Genomic DNA, 13,486 nt, shown 5'->3' with positions numbered 1-13,486 from the left:
GCTGCTTCCTCATAGCTGTTGTGAAAATATGATTCATTAATAACTTTGAGATCTTTGGATAGTGGGGTCACACTGGCTGGGTAAGTGTGGGCATATCTAGACAGCAAAAGAGTTGAGAATGAATCATGAGGCTGCACATCAAAAAACCCACGTTCATTAATCTTGCAACTGAAATCAAACTAATTTGTTTAGTGAACAGACGGTCTAATTTCACCAATTGTTGCCACTCTAAGTTCCTTCCCTGAGGACAGGTATAAATCCAAGACCGTGCGTCTTCCCAAGCCATGGGCAATCAGGGAGAGAAAATGCTGCTCCGAGATGCCCAGGTGCTCTGTTGTGTACACAGTACTTACTGCCTGTGTGTTCGTAAGCCAGCATTCCTGTGCTATAGCAGCATAAAATTTGTTTCCTTCACATCACTGAGGCACAAGATGAAGCATGTTTTTTTGGTGGAAATACATGAGCAATTGTCATGAGATCTGGGATCTCTCCCCACCACTCCCTCAAGTCTCCACAGCTTACATTTTCAGATAAGAGTGGCTGGAGTTAAATACCTAAATCTATAGGTAAAGAACAAAGATAAATGGCTGTATATTTTTAGCACTGTTGAGTCACTGAAGCTGAGCATGAAAATTAAGCCTGTAACTCGTTAATGTTTGGAACTTGTCATGAAAGCTGATGGAAGGTACCGTACAGGTACTGAGAATAATTATTCCATTAAGTGTAACTATTATGGTGTCAGGACAAGAAAAGAATATTCTGAAAGGTCTGCAGTGAAAATGCAATTTGTTTGAAAGTATGGAAGGGCATCAGTAATCACAAAATGCCTCTAAAATCTCCTTGAAGTGTTGTAAAGCCAGGAAAAGACAGCTCAGCTAAACCTGGACTGCTTCAGCCGATATGATATGCAGAAACTGACTTCCAGCAGATTCAGGTTTATTACAGTCCCCGCTAACTCACCCACTGAGAATCTCACTTTTCTGGCCCACCTGGTAAAGCTGCTGTATGTGGACCACAAAATGTCCCAGATCACATCTCAGTTGTTCTTAATGTGCATTTTGGCCGGCACGGGGGACTGTGCTAATTGGATAAGTATGTTCTAGTGTCTGGCCACCAGCTGCCAGACACAACACTGTGCAGCGCTGCCTTAATGCTGTTTGTTACAATCAGTTAATTTGTCTGGATTATGAACTCTTCTGCCATCAGGAAGAAAAAAGCACTCTAAGGCTATTTCAATCCGTCTGCTCTGCCTTCCCCTGTCAAAAGTCTAATTTGCAATTAGGAACTTCAGCAGCGCTTTCGTATGCTCAGAAAGCAGTGGAGCAAAGCTTCCAGAGAGATTTATTTCCCATAGAAGTAGAGGTATCGGCAATTCCCAAGAAGCCGATCTTTACCAGAAGTCAGTAAATTGTTAGTATTGTTGTCGTTTATGGAGCTATAAATGTGCACAGAGCCGAGCTGTCTCGCCCTGAGACCGGCGCGGTGCACGGTGGCTCGCGTGGCTGGAGCCCGGTGGTGGGGCAGGATGCAGCTGCACTGCCCTCACATCAGGAAAGGGCTCTCTGCTGAAAACCCCCAAATTCGGGGTGGTCCTTTCCACTGTGATGCCCTTCTGACATGCTGGTTAGTGTGAAATGGGGATGAAGCACACCGTTCCTATGGGGCTGACAGAGCTCTGCCTCTCCTCTTGTAGCTGTCCCTTTGCTCTTGATATTATGATCCTTACAGCTGAGTGTCCTAATTTATAAGACCCTAATTCAGGAAGGTGCTGAATTATCTCCTGGAAAAGTGCTGATTTTCTATAGTTCCCATCTATTTCTTCTGAAACCAGCAATACTTTTGGAATTATGGCCTTTCTTTATTTGCTCCGTTGTTGGTACAATGCAAGTTCCTTCCAAATGAGCGATCCCCACTTCTGACAGTGTAGTTTTACAAATAAATCCTGGGGCCAGGTTTTCTAAGGGGCTTCAATCCAATCAGTAATTACTTACTGAAATAACCTGTAAATAAATAAGACAGGGTATCTCATGAGCACAAAGTACAAATCATCTGCTCACGTGTGAAATCCTTGCTGTAACTGTCCCTCTCCAAATTAGTTGCCCAGAGCCCTTTTATAGTTAATGGAGGGAAATGAACACTTCTAGGGTCCAATTCCTGTCAGCCTAAAGCAGACATCTAATGGATTGGATAATTCATGCCTAATATGTCTCTTTCAGTCCAGTAGCTATAATTGGAGCCCAGGACGACTAGATCAAACATAGATGTTTACATTGTAGATATCTAAAATTAAGTGAAATGAATCTCATGGTGAATATTTTTTTGGCAGCTGCAAAGAAGTCCAGTGCTGATCCCAAAATCTTATTAACTGCAAAATGAAAGTATCACCCCCTTTTCTCTGGTGTTACACCATCCTGTCAGGGTCCCTCCGGGTGTTGACAGCAGAGGAGTTGGAGGGGGTGTCAGCAGATGCCATTGTCCTGAGTTCTTCCCCAGGGGGACTCTGATGCTGGAGATCCCTTTCTCCTCTACTTTGAGGTCAATTTGGGTTTATGTTTGTCTATTTTCTTAATACAGCCTGCATTACCTGAGCTTTCTTTTCTTTAGGCATCCGGTTTTATGGTCTCTATTATATCTAAACAGGTTTAGACAGTTGTGTGCTCGCAGTGACCACTGAATGAGCACTGTGATTTGTGTTTACAGGCTGAGACCTCCAGTACCATCCTGTGTTTACATTCTTGCAAACCATATTTTATTCTAGGATCACAGGTAATTTAATCTACACAGGAAATCTACTTATCAGTATAAACTAGTGCTAACCCAAAGCAAACCTGACTGCTGGACATTTGCTACCCCAGTTAAATAAAACAAGCTAATTATCAGCTTAGGACAGGACAAACCCAAACAAATCCTGAGACCCTGTGCTGTCAGGTCAATAATAAACATGTGGCCTTTTACTAGTAACAGCAAAAAAGTCATATCTACTGGGCTACACCAAACACCATCCAGAAGCTGTTTGGCTGTGTTTGCACAGTGCTGTGCCTCATCTGTTCTGCTCCAGAAGTTGCGTAGCTGTGTTGACACTGCTGTGCTAATACAGCCATACAATTGCTGAGCAGCATTTAGCTTGCGTATGTCCAGCTCAGCACACCGACAGAGAGAGCTTCCATCTGTCTCCATCCATCTTTAGAGGCAGGTCTGCCTGTCTCTGGTAAAAATGCAAGCAAGTAAGCGGACAAAGATTCTTAAAGTGTTCCTTTCAGTGATGGTTTAGTGTTTTGGGAAGCCATCCGACTCACTTTAAATGCCTAGGTATTTGGAAACAACTGAGCATCCAATGTCGACTTTGAAAGTGGTTTCAGTCAAGTGTTGAGTAACCGATGCACCCCAGATCACTAGTCCATTAAAATAATTCCAAATATTATTTGTGCTTCTAGTTATTCATTAGCGAAAATCAAGGAGCCATTAAAAAATTAGGTACTTGACGTGTTCTTTAGTAATTACAATTCCCAAAGTCCTGGCATGATAGTTTTTAAATGCAGTTTTAGGATTGCTGCAGTGACAAATTGGAATCTTCCTAATCGTTTAAATGACTCACCACCACCAATCAGAACAGGCTACATACTCTATTATGTTGATAATTACCATATATTTCAGTATTTCACAGACCACTTAGTCTTCTGATAGAGCTCCCTGAATGATCTCCGACTCACATTTCTTCCTGTCCATCAGATTGTTTTAAGAAACACTTTAACACCAGAGCAGGAGATTAAATACCCTTTAAGGTGAATTATAAGCTCCTGGTAAGAAGAGTTGACTTTCATTTGAAGGACAAAATATGTCCAAATTCAACAACCATGGAAAAGTAGCAGCCACCTGACAGTATACAGACAGACACCTACACTAAAGAGACTGGTAGTTTCGCCCTAATTTGCACTTGTAGGATTCAGTTGACTACATACATTTCATACAGACGTCTACATTTGACCTGCTCAGCTAGGTTCTCTTTCATCAATGAGGAGAAATGGTGACTTCTAGAGTTAGAGTCATCGCAGTGTGAAAAGAGCTTCTGAAACAAACCAGGCAAATCTTGTTCTACATGTTCCTTTTTAATCTTCACTATCACGGGACACTAAGATGGCCAGCTTAGGTATAGATCTCTACTTTACTGACATCTGAAGTAGACATCATTGAGATGTGCAGACGTGGCACTAAGCGACACAGTTTAGTGATAGGACATGTTAGGTCAGGTTGACAGTTGGACTTGATGACCTTGAAGGCCATTTCCAACCTAAACGATTCTATGAAACCTATATGCATCCTACTGGTAGTGCCTCATAGCTAGAGCTGTAAGTGATGAATATGGAAGTCTCATAAAATGCTGAACACTCATGACACTGAATCTGTGGTGTAAAGCTTCACTTCACAAGATTAAATCAGATCAAGAACACCACAGACACGTGGTGCAAGCACAGAACTGAAGCAAATCCATCCTGCCAACTCATATGTAATGCTTTTCCTTTAGAAGGGATGACTTTGTGCCAGTGGACTCTTCCAGAGCAGAAATGATCTCATATCATTCTCCTTTTACAGTGGACAGGCTATTAACTATCTTTTGCAAATAGAAAGGAGCTGATGTAAGTAACATATCTTTTTTTTTTTTTAATTCTAAAATGACAGAAATGATCTTGTCTGACCCAGATCAAATTTCTGCTGCTGGTAATGCACATATCTGGTATCAATGAAGGTGGAACCAAGGTTGTGCTCTAAGGGCTTTTATTCCTGAACGATGACATAACTGCTGTCTGGCTCGTCTTGACTGATCTGTGCTGGCAGACCCAATCTGGAAAAGCGAATAAGCCTTATCAGGCACAGACGTATTTCTGTTCATTGATTGTAGCTACCTGCTCTACTCTCATTTGTGCTGTCTGACAGAAACTTTCACCCCAAGGAGAGCTGCCTTCAGATGATAGGTAAGGATTGGGGCTAAAACGTGCTAGTGTCTTCCAGTGCTAATGCCAGTTCCATAACAGGCTTCATACTCTCAGACAGCTGCTAGTTTGAAAGCTTTATTGTCCTGATAAACATTTCTTGCTCATGTTAAATGGGCTGTGAGCTTGATCCAGATGGCCTGCTGGATAGAGCTTTGAGGTCAAATGCTGCTGACACTTTAGCCAGTAACATGCATGCGCTACAGCGTCTGGAATCAAAACCGTGATTCTCTTGTTAATCAAAACAGGACTGTGTTAGTTTGTGGTGGTTTTGCAGAATGAGCATCTGACTTGATTTACACTGACCGCAAAAGAACTTCTCGTGTGCGTTAACTTGAGATAATTGATGCAGAGAAGAAAACATTTAAAAACATATTCTCCCTTCTTCTCTCATTTTCCTTTGCACTCAAAAAAGTGCCTGTGTCAACAGTGAAGCTGAAGGAGTTCCCTGTAAACGGATGGTGCTGGGGCAGATTTCCCAGAGTTACATACATTTTTAAATCAGCTAGGACATTTGTATTCAGATAGAATAATAACACAGCACACTTAAAAACAAAATAAAGAAGAATATAGAATTGGAACAGGAGACCCAATGTTTTTTTGCTGTCAGATGTAATTTGTTTTGACAGAAGGAGAGATGTCAAGCAGAGCTTTGGTGAGGACAGGAGAAATATTTTCAGTCAATAGTCAGAGTACAATTTCTTAGCAAATTCACTTTGGTTGTGTTCATGCCTTTCTCCTAGCAATCTAACAAAAGAAGATGCAGATAGTAACTAGTGTGAGACAAAGCTATGTATAAATCAAATAACGAACTTTTGCAAAGTACTTTTCTTGTTCAGAATTTTGTGGTTGCACAACAGGAAGAAATTTGGGTAGTGCATCCTTCCAGTCTGGGAGAAGCGGCTTTCCATGGGAGTAATGAGGCTACTCGGGACAGTTCGCATTTCAAATATGAAAAAAACATACTCCAATGATTTAGTCAGGGAGGTCAAATTTCCTGGGAAGACCAGGCAGTTGCCAAGACTGGACTTTTTTAGGAAGTGCTGCAAAATCTTGCTCTTTTTAAAAAAGACCTTCTATCACAGCTAAAATGTCACTTTTAACTCTGCACTCTCCATCTATGTACCAGCTTTTCCAAGAGCCATCAGCCATCCAGTGCTAATCCTAAACCTTAAAAAAAACCAGCAAAGTAACCAGCCAACCAAGACACTTATGTCTCAAACAAAAATAGACAGAAGTTCTATAAAGATAACGGCACTTCTGCTGTTACTGATCCTACATAGAAAATGTTTTAAATATTGCAGTATATAGTGATAAGATAGATAAAATTAATTCACTGAATGTTTTTAGCTGTATCTTTCCACTCCATTTTAGAAATTCACAGACTAGTTGGGGACAAAAAGAACAGACAAAGCACTCAAGTAAATTATTCATTGGCAACTTTTTCTTAGTAAAGAAAGCTTAACAAAGATAATCCTCCATTATTTTTGGTACTAATATCAGTCCAGATGAGGTCTTTGAAGTGTGCTTGGGTGTGCTTACATGCTATGTGTTGATACTTGTCATAAACACTGCCAGTCATAAATATTGTTCTGTATTTCTTCCCTAAAATTAGTCAAGATACCTCAGATAGCTTTTGCAATACAGATATCTGATATCAATGAACAGTATGTATAAATAGGATCTTTAATTACAAGTATTAGATATGGTGAAGGTCAATTTTAGTGCCATATCATCCCAGTTTTGTGCAAATTAATAGAGGATTGATCGTAGATTATTTTTTCGAGTGCTTTCTTTCACAGCATCACAGAATCCCAGAATGGCTGAGGTTGGAAGGCACCTCTGGGTCCACCTGGTCCAACCCCTGCTCAAGCAGGGACACCCAGAGCAGGCTGCCCAGCACCATGTCCAGGTGGCTTTTGAAGGAGGCAAGGAGGAGACTCCACAGCCTCTCTGGGCAGCTTGTGCCAGGGTTCCACCACTTGCACAGCTCAGAAGTGCTGCCCGGTGGTCGGAGGGAGCCTCCTGGGTGCCAGGTTGTGCTCATTGCCTCTTGTCATGGCACTGGGCACCTCTGAGAAGTGGCTGGCCTCATCCTCTGTGCACCCTCCCTTCAGGTGCTTATAGACATGGATGAGATCCCCCTGAGCCTCCTCTTCTCCAGGCTGAGCAGTCCTAGCTCTCTCAGCCTCTCCTCACAGGAGAGGTGCTCTAGTCTCTTCATCATCTTCATAGCCCTTCATTGGTCTCTCTCCAATATTTCCATGTCTTTCTTGGACTGGGGGGCCCAGAGCTTGACAGAGGACTCCAGATGTGGCCTCACCAGTGCTAAATAAAAGGGAAGGATCACCTCTCTTGTCCTGCTGGCACTACTTTGCCTCATGTAGCCAAGAACACCATTAGCTTTCTTAGTGGCAAGGGCGCATTGCTGATTCATGTTCAATTTGGTATCCACCAGGACCCCAGGTCCTTTTCTGCAGCTGCTTCCCAACTGGATGGCTCCCAGCATGTCCTGGTACCTGGGGTTGTTCCTCCCCACATGCGGGACTCTGCACTTTCCTTTGTTGAACTATCCTTGCCTTTTTCAAACTACTTAAGCAATAAAGCTTCCACCCTTTTCCTGTGGAAACTACTGCATAATTTAATAGATCTCTCTATTTAAAAGCCTTTTCTCACCATTTTGGCAAGACATTAATTCCACAACTAACACTATCGGCAGCAGCTTCAGGATGAAATGGAAAGATGAGATAAAATGGGAACAGTGAGAAGAGAAAATTGTTTCTTAATTTTGCTGTAGGCAATCTCTCTGCTTGTTTCTCCTCTAAGTGGAAGGGGATTAACCTATGCCCATTTCTTTTTCAGATACAGCAAAGGTAAATTGTTAAATGAACCTGTAATGATTCTCCATTTGCTTACCTACAGACATTACTGTTGCCAGATGAATATCCAACTTGTGACATAGGGAACAAAATTAAGTTGTTTTGTACTTAAAATAACAGCCTTTATCTGGGTAACCAAAGAGCATCTTCCCTACCAGCAGTGGCAGTATGGCAGAATCCTGTATTATAACTGCAGCTGGTTACAATCAGGCCTTGCAATCTTGAAATAGCTAGGGTACACTTTCAATAGCACACCTACACAATAGCTTCTGTTTTATTACACCTTTTTCCACTGGCACAAATATTTTCTTCTAACTCCTGCATATGAATAATTGCACTGAAATCAATAGCATTAGTTGCATGCTTAAGATTAATTTGTTTATAGGTGCTTCCTTAGATGGGCTACTGCCTTGCTTGATCAAGCTCTCAGGCAAATCTTGCTCTTTTTGAGGGACTTTGTTTCTATTGATCTAAACGGAAAGAGAGGTAAAAGAATGACATTTTATTTACACACAGTGATGAACTACCTGAGTCTTCAGTGAAGTAAGACCCTATAAAAAAACTATGTTGCCGAAATTGTTGTGGGGGTCTCGATGAGAAAAAAAGAAAGCATTGCTTATGTTTCAAGGACCTCAGAGGAATATCAGGAAGAAGGAGCTACAACAGATGCTATTAATTACACATCTCCCCTTCAGTACAAGCAGGAGATGTCCTCTTCAATGGGTACGATCTGTTCTTTAAACATCTTGGGGCAGTCATAAGCAACGTGGTTCTCTGTTATAGCACTGCCTTCTCTCCATGCCTCTTCCCCCCTCACACCAAATGCAACTGTCCATCAGCTTCTTTCAGTCTTCTTCATAATCTACATAATCATAATCTGCAAGAATTTCTTCTGTCCTCTGAACTTTTTTAAAATCTCACATTTCTAACAGGTACGAGCCTCTCCAGATCAAAATATCCGGTCAGCTTTGTTCTCCTCCATCTCATCCATCCTCTTCACTGAGGTGGAGAACAGGTGCTAAGTTCTTCCCTCAGAAATCCAGAAACTCTACTGGGGTTTACATTTCCTCAATGTAAATTCTTGCACTCCTTCCTTCCTTCCTTCCTTCCTTCCTTCCTTCCTTCCTTCCTTCCTTCCTTCCTTCCTTCCTTCCTTCCTTCCTTCCTTCCTTCCTTCCTTCCTTCTTTCCTCCCTCCCTCCCTCCCTCCCTCCCTCCCTCCCTCCCTCCCTCCCTCCCTCCCTCCCTCCCTCCCTCCCTCCCTCCCTCCTTCCGTTCCTTCCTTCCTTCCTTCCTTTCTTCCTGTCTGTCTGTCTGTCTGGCTTCTCTCAGGCAGCTATCCAAATTATGCCTTTTCTGTTTTTCTGTCTTTTCTACCGAGAAAAGGAGCCTCACCTTTGTAATGATGCACTTTGTCTGTGTCATTCCCCAGAGTCATGGATTAGGACCCCAGTCAAAAATATCAATTGCCATTTGATCCTCAGAGCTTAAATAAACTACAGTCATCAGCAGTATCACCATAAGTATTCCCAGAGGTCAGATACTAAAATTAAGTCTTTTCTTAGTGTTGTGGAGACACATATCAATAATGAAAAACAATCTTTTTAACTCTTGAGCTCCTCCATCCCTAGGTAGACATTCAAACACTTTGATTCTTCAGTCCTGTCCCATTACAAAGACAATAAATACCTCCTTGGATGACATTAGAGAACCCATGGTAGTGGTTAAGAAAGGTTAAGAAAGGTTAAGTGGTTAAGAAAGTGCCCGTAGAAAGGACAGTGGCCTCACTACTACACCCTGATTCGAGTGAAGTCCTCTAGAAAGAGGGAGAGCTTCCCAACTTTCAAAGTAACTCAGCATGTTCAGAGACTGTTGAGGAGAACAAGAAACAGACACAGAGGGGATGGAAGAAAAAGACTTTTCTTAGGAGCCCTGAAGAGACCATGTCATTTATTACAACTCAGCAAGCTTGCTGGACTGAAAATGGGCCTGGAGAAAAACAATGAAATTCCTAGTTTCCCCGTAAGAGGGGACAAGGGAGAGAAGTCTGCTCTGCATCAGTACTCTGGTGTATGTTCTAACAGAGTCTGGCTGGAGAGCTTACAAACCCTTTGGGTCTCTTCTCTTTAAGGAACAGGCACAGAAAGGTACATCTTAAAGCATCATCACCGTGTGGCTTGTTGCTTCAAGCAAGAGCATGTATGTGTACAGCATGAACGCCCCAACTGATGTAAACAGGCTTAGCCCCATTTAGTCATTAAGATAACACCATGTCTGTGTCAGATGAGAACCTCTCTCAAAAACTATAGGATAACTCGATTCTGTAGCTTGGGAAAGAGATTTAATGTTCCTCACACTCCCAGTGCACTGTCAGCAACAAAGGATATTACTTCTTGTAGCACAGCTACATTAACTTCTGCTGTGTTTAGGTATATTGCATGTTCTAACTTTGCTAACTGTAGAAGCTTGTGCCTGGAGAAGAGAATTGCCAGTGGAAGGAACTATTCATCTGGTAAAAAGTAAGTATTATCTTAAAACTGGAACCAGACTTATTATCTGATAGGAAACTCAACGGCTATGAAATGTGCTCTCATTTCCAGGCTGGAAAGAAAATAGGTGAAAACTGAAATTCAATGTGAATGAAGCTATCATATTGGTTTGTTTGTTTCAGATTTAATGTAGAGACTATATTTTATATGATGTGAAAACCTCTTGAAGCAGTGATTTCAGATAATACTTCGAAGTGTATATATATATATATATATACACTTTCAGAACAAGAATTAGACTTTGTCAGGGAGTTCTTCCAAGATGTTTTGGCTTAAAAAAAACTAAGATTCTTGAATGGAGAAATGCCCCATTACTTTTTTGACTAAATGTAATCACTTAGATTTTTATTTCACAAGATCTGCATTTCATTAACTTCAACTTTCAAGTTCTGCATTGTTTCTTCAGAAGAAATCTTCTGCAATAGCTGTCTATTTTAGTGGGGAATTTCATCTAGATGTCATAGATACGAAACAAATGCAAAAAGTACTTCAGATGTAAAATCAACATTCATTCAATTCTTATTCACTCTTGATGGGGACACGTTTATATTTCATGGTTTCTAAATTCAAAGTGCTGTAATATCTAGATCTCGATAGTTGCTTTCAGGGGGAAATGACAAACAGCATCGTCCCTTGCAGTTAGATAGCAATACTTGAGAACAGTCCATTCAGCAACTTATCAAAAGATTTATATTAAAGAGGAAAGACATATTAATCTTGTCTAGGTTGCATCAACATACGAAACTTATTTGAAGGAGGAAGTAGAAACAGTAACCTACAAAAGAAGGTGATTATACTTCAGCCCAGAGAAGAAACGATAACATGGTGATAGAAAAGAAAGGTAAACTGTAACTTGGAACTATTTTTTTCTTCTGCATTGAAACAGAAAACTTGGTATCTACAGTAACTGACTAAAAGGATGAGCTTATCTGATACTGAGCATGTACACTGCTTCACGGAATAGACAGAATACATGGGAAAAGATGCATTGCAGTGTGTAAAAAGTCTTTGTCAGGGATGTAGTGCTTTCGATCTCAGTATTTTATCTTCCCTGGATTTTTGTACAGTGTGACTTTTATATATTATATATGGCATAGAATAGTGTTTCTTACTGATAGAGAAGGAAAAAATGAATATCTACTGCAGTGTGATAAATGAGGTGGAGATATTTTAATATATACAGCTATTTGTGGACTTTGTGCTTTTTTAAGTGTGCATGAGAGCAGAAGAACAAATAAAAACTGTATCTGATAGCTAGATTTTCTTTATTTTAGCTCAGCAGCAAATATGGATAGCAAGTTTATGATTATTTTCCTTAGAGGCTCCCAGGTTCAGTTAGCATAAAATATTTTCATGGACTATATCAACCAGGACTTGTGAGATTTGGGTTAAACTTCCACTTCTGCCACTGCCAGCCAGTAGGCTTCATGGGCACAAGATCTCTTATTTTTTCATGTATAAACCAGAGGAAACAACCAAAAAGCAGTAGCTGGTCAGCAATTAGTGAGCCTGCCACACATCCAAATACGGACCTCTTGAGGTCTTCTGCAGTCTTCTTTTCTGATTCCTCTTTTTCCCTGCCTCTTCAATTTAAAATGCGGTGTGTCTGGTCAGTGTCTCTTACCCTGCATATACCCAGTTCCAACAAAATGACACCCAGTGCCAGCAAGGGGCTCCCAGCACTCTTGTAGTACAAATAATAATAAAAAGAATAGTGCCTTGATATGAGTTGGTTATTACTACTCACAAGCAATACAGCAGATCTGTACAAACTATTTTTTATCTCCCAGGAAGAAGTTTTCACTGACACAGAGGCAGAGGATTATCGCTTTGTGAATCAACTGTAGAGAGTTTGTAGATAAAAAAAGTAGAGACTGCAAAAGGCTTTCTGATCCAGGAATCAGATCACTTCTTTTGTTAAGTTGCTCTAAAGGACACTGTGTTCCTTGCCGTTGCCCCTAGAAAAAAATATATTTCCCCAGCTATGGAGAAATTTGTTTTTCAACATGGTAAAGTATAGTGGTGTTTTTAGAGCTGTTATGAATCTTGGGTAGGAAACATGGGAACTGTTCAGATATATGGCAGATGCAGTGCAACTATCGTGATGAAAACCACCCAAGGAGCTCGTGTTTTTCCCTTCTCTGCCACCGTGGTCAGAAAACCCTTCAGAGCGTATCATCAGCCTGGAGTTACAGAGCCTCAAAGCCGGACGTCAGAAGCTGCAGAGAGCATCACTGGTTCCAGCTCATCCCTCGTGTAACGCCACGGATTTGGGTGAGGTTACACCGGCAGTAAGCCGAGCCTTATGATCCTCCCTGACCATGCTTGACTTCATGAGACTCAGCATGAGGATTTGTAATGCTAAACAGACAGTAAAGGCCAAAAGTAGTGTAAATGGAGTTGAGAAGTTAGGAAATGGGGAGAGGGAAAGAGGAAGAGAAAGTAGGAGGAGAGAAACCTGATTTCAGATGATTTTCAATTTCAGCTTTGTCTACCTCTTTTCCCTCTATCTTTCCTCTGCTTTTTTTTTTTCTTTTTTTTTTCTTTTTTTTTTTTTTTTTCTTCTTTCATTCATCTTCACTTTATTTTCATGGTTGGGTTATTTTAGTCAGTCTTTTCTCTATGGTGCTTGTTCACTTTTTTAGTATCATAATTTCAACAGCTTTTAACAGCCACATGTATTAACCAAATTACCAAGACCCCCTGGGGGCTGTCGATTCAGTCAGCCTTTTCACAGCACTTGAGTAATCTCCTTTACTCTGATACCATGGTGTTCCTCATATGCTTCCCTAGCTACAAAAAAAAAAAAGTAGCTGTGAAAAAATGGAATTTTGTAGGTCTAATGTGGAGCGAGTGGAGATTTTGGGCTGTGGATTCACTTAAAAAGTGGATCCCCCCTCCTTGAAACGTGAGGAAATTTGGGCTGGATTTGGTTTAGTGATGGTGGCTACTGTTGTGCTGTGGTGGTTATTCTTTCCCTGTTAAGCTTGTTACAGCAGTGCCCAGAAATCACAGCTGGGGACTGCAAGCACTGGTCATAACGCAGAGCTCCTGTCTCAGGGAAGGCTCTC

The sequence above is a fragment of the Anser cygnoides genome, chromosome 1 (assembly GCF_040182565.1).
Source record: "Anser cygnoides isolate HZ-2024a breed goose chromosome 1, Taihu_goose_T2T_genome, whole genome shotgun sequence".
NCBI lineage: Eukaryota > Metazoa > Chordata > Aves > Anseriformes > Anatidae > Anser > Anser cygnoides.
The sequence above is the reverse complement of the archived record's forward strand: the minus strand, read 5'-3'. Positions refer to the sequence as shown.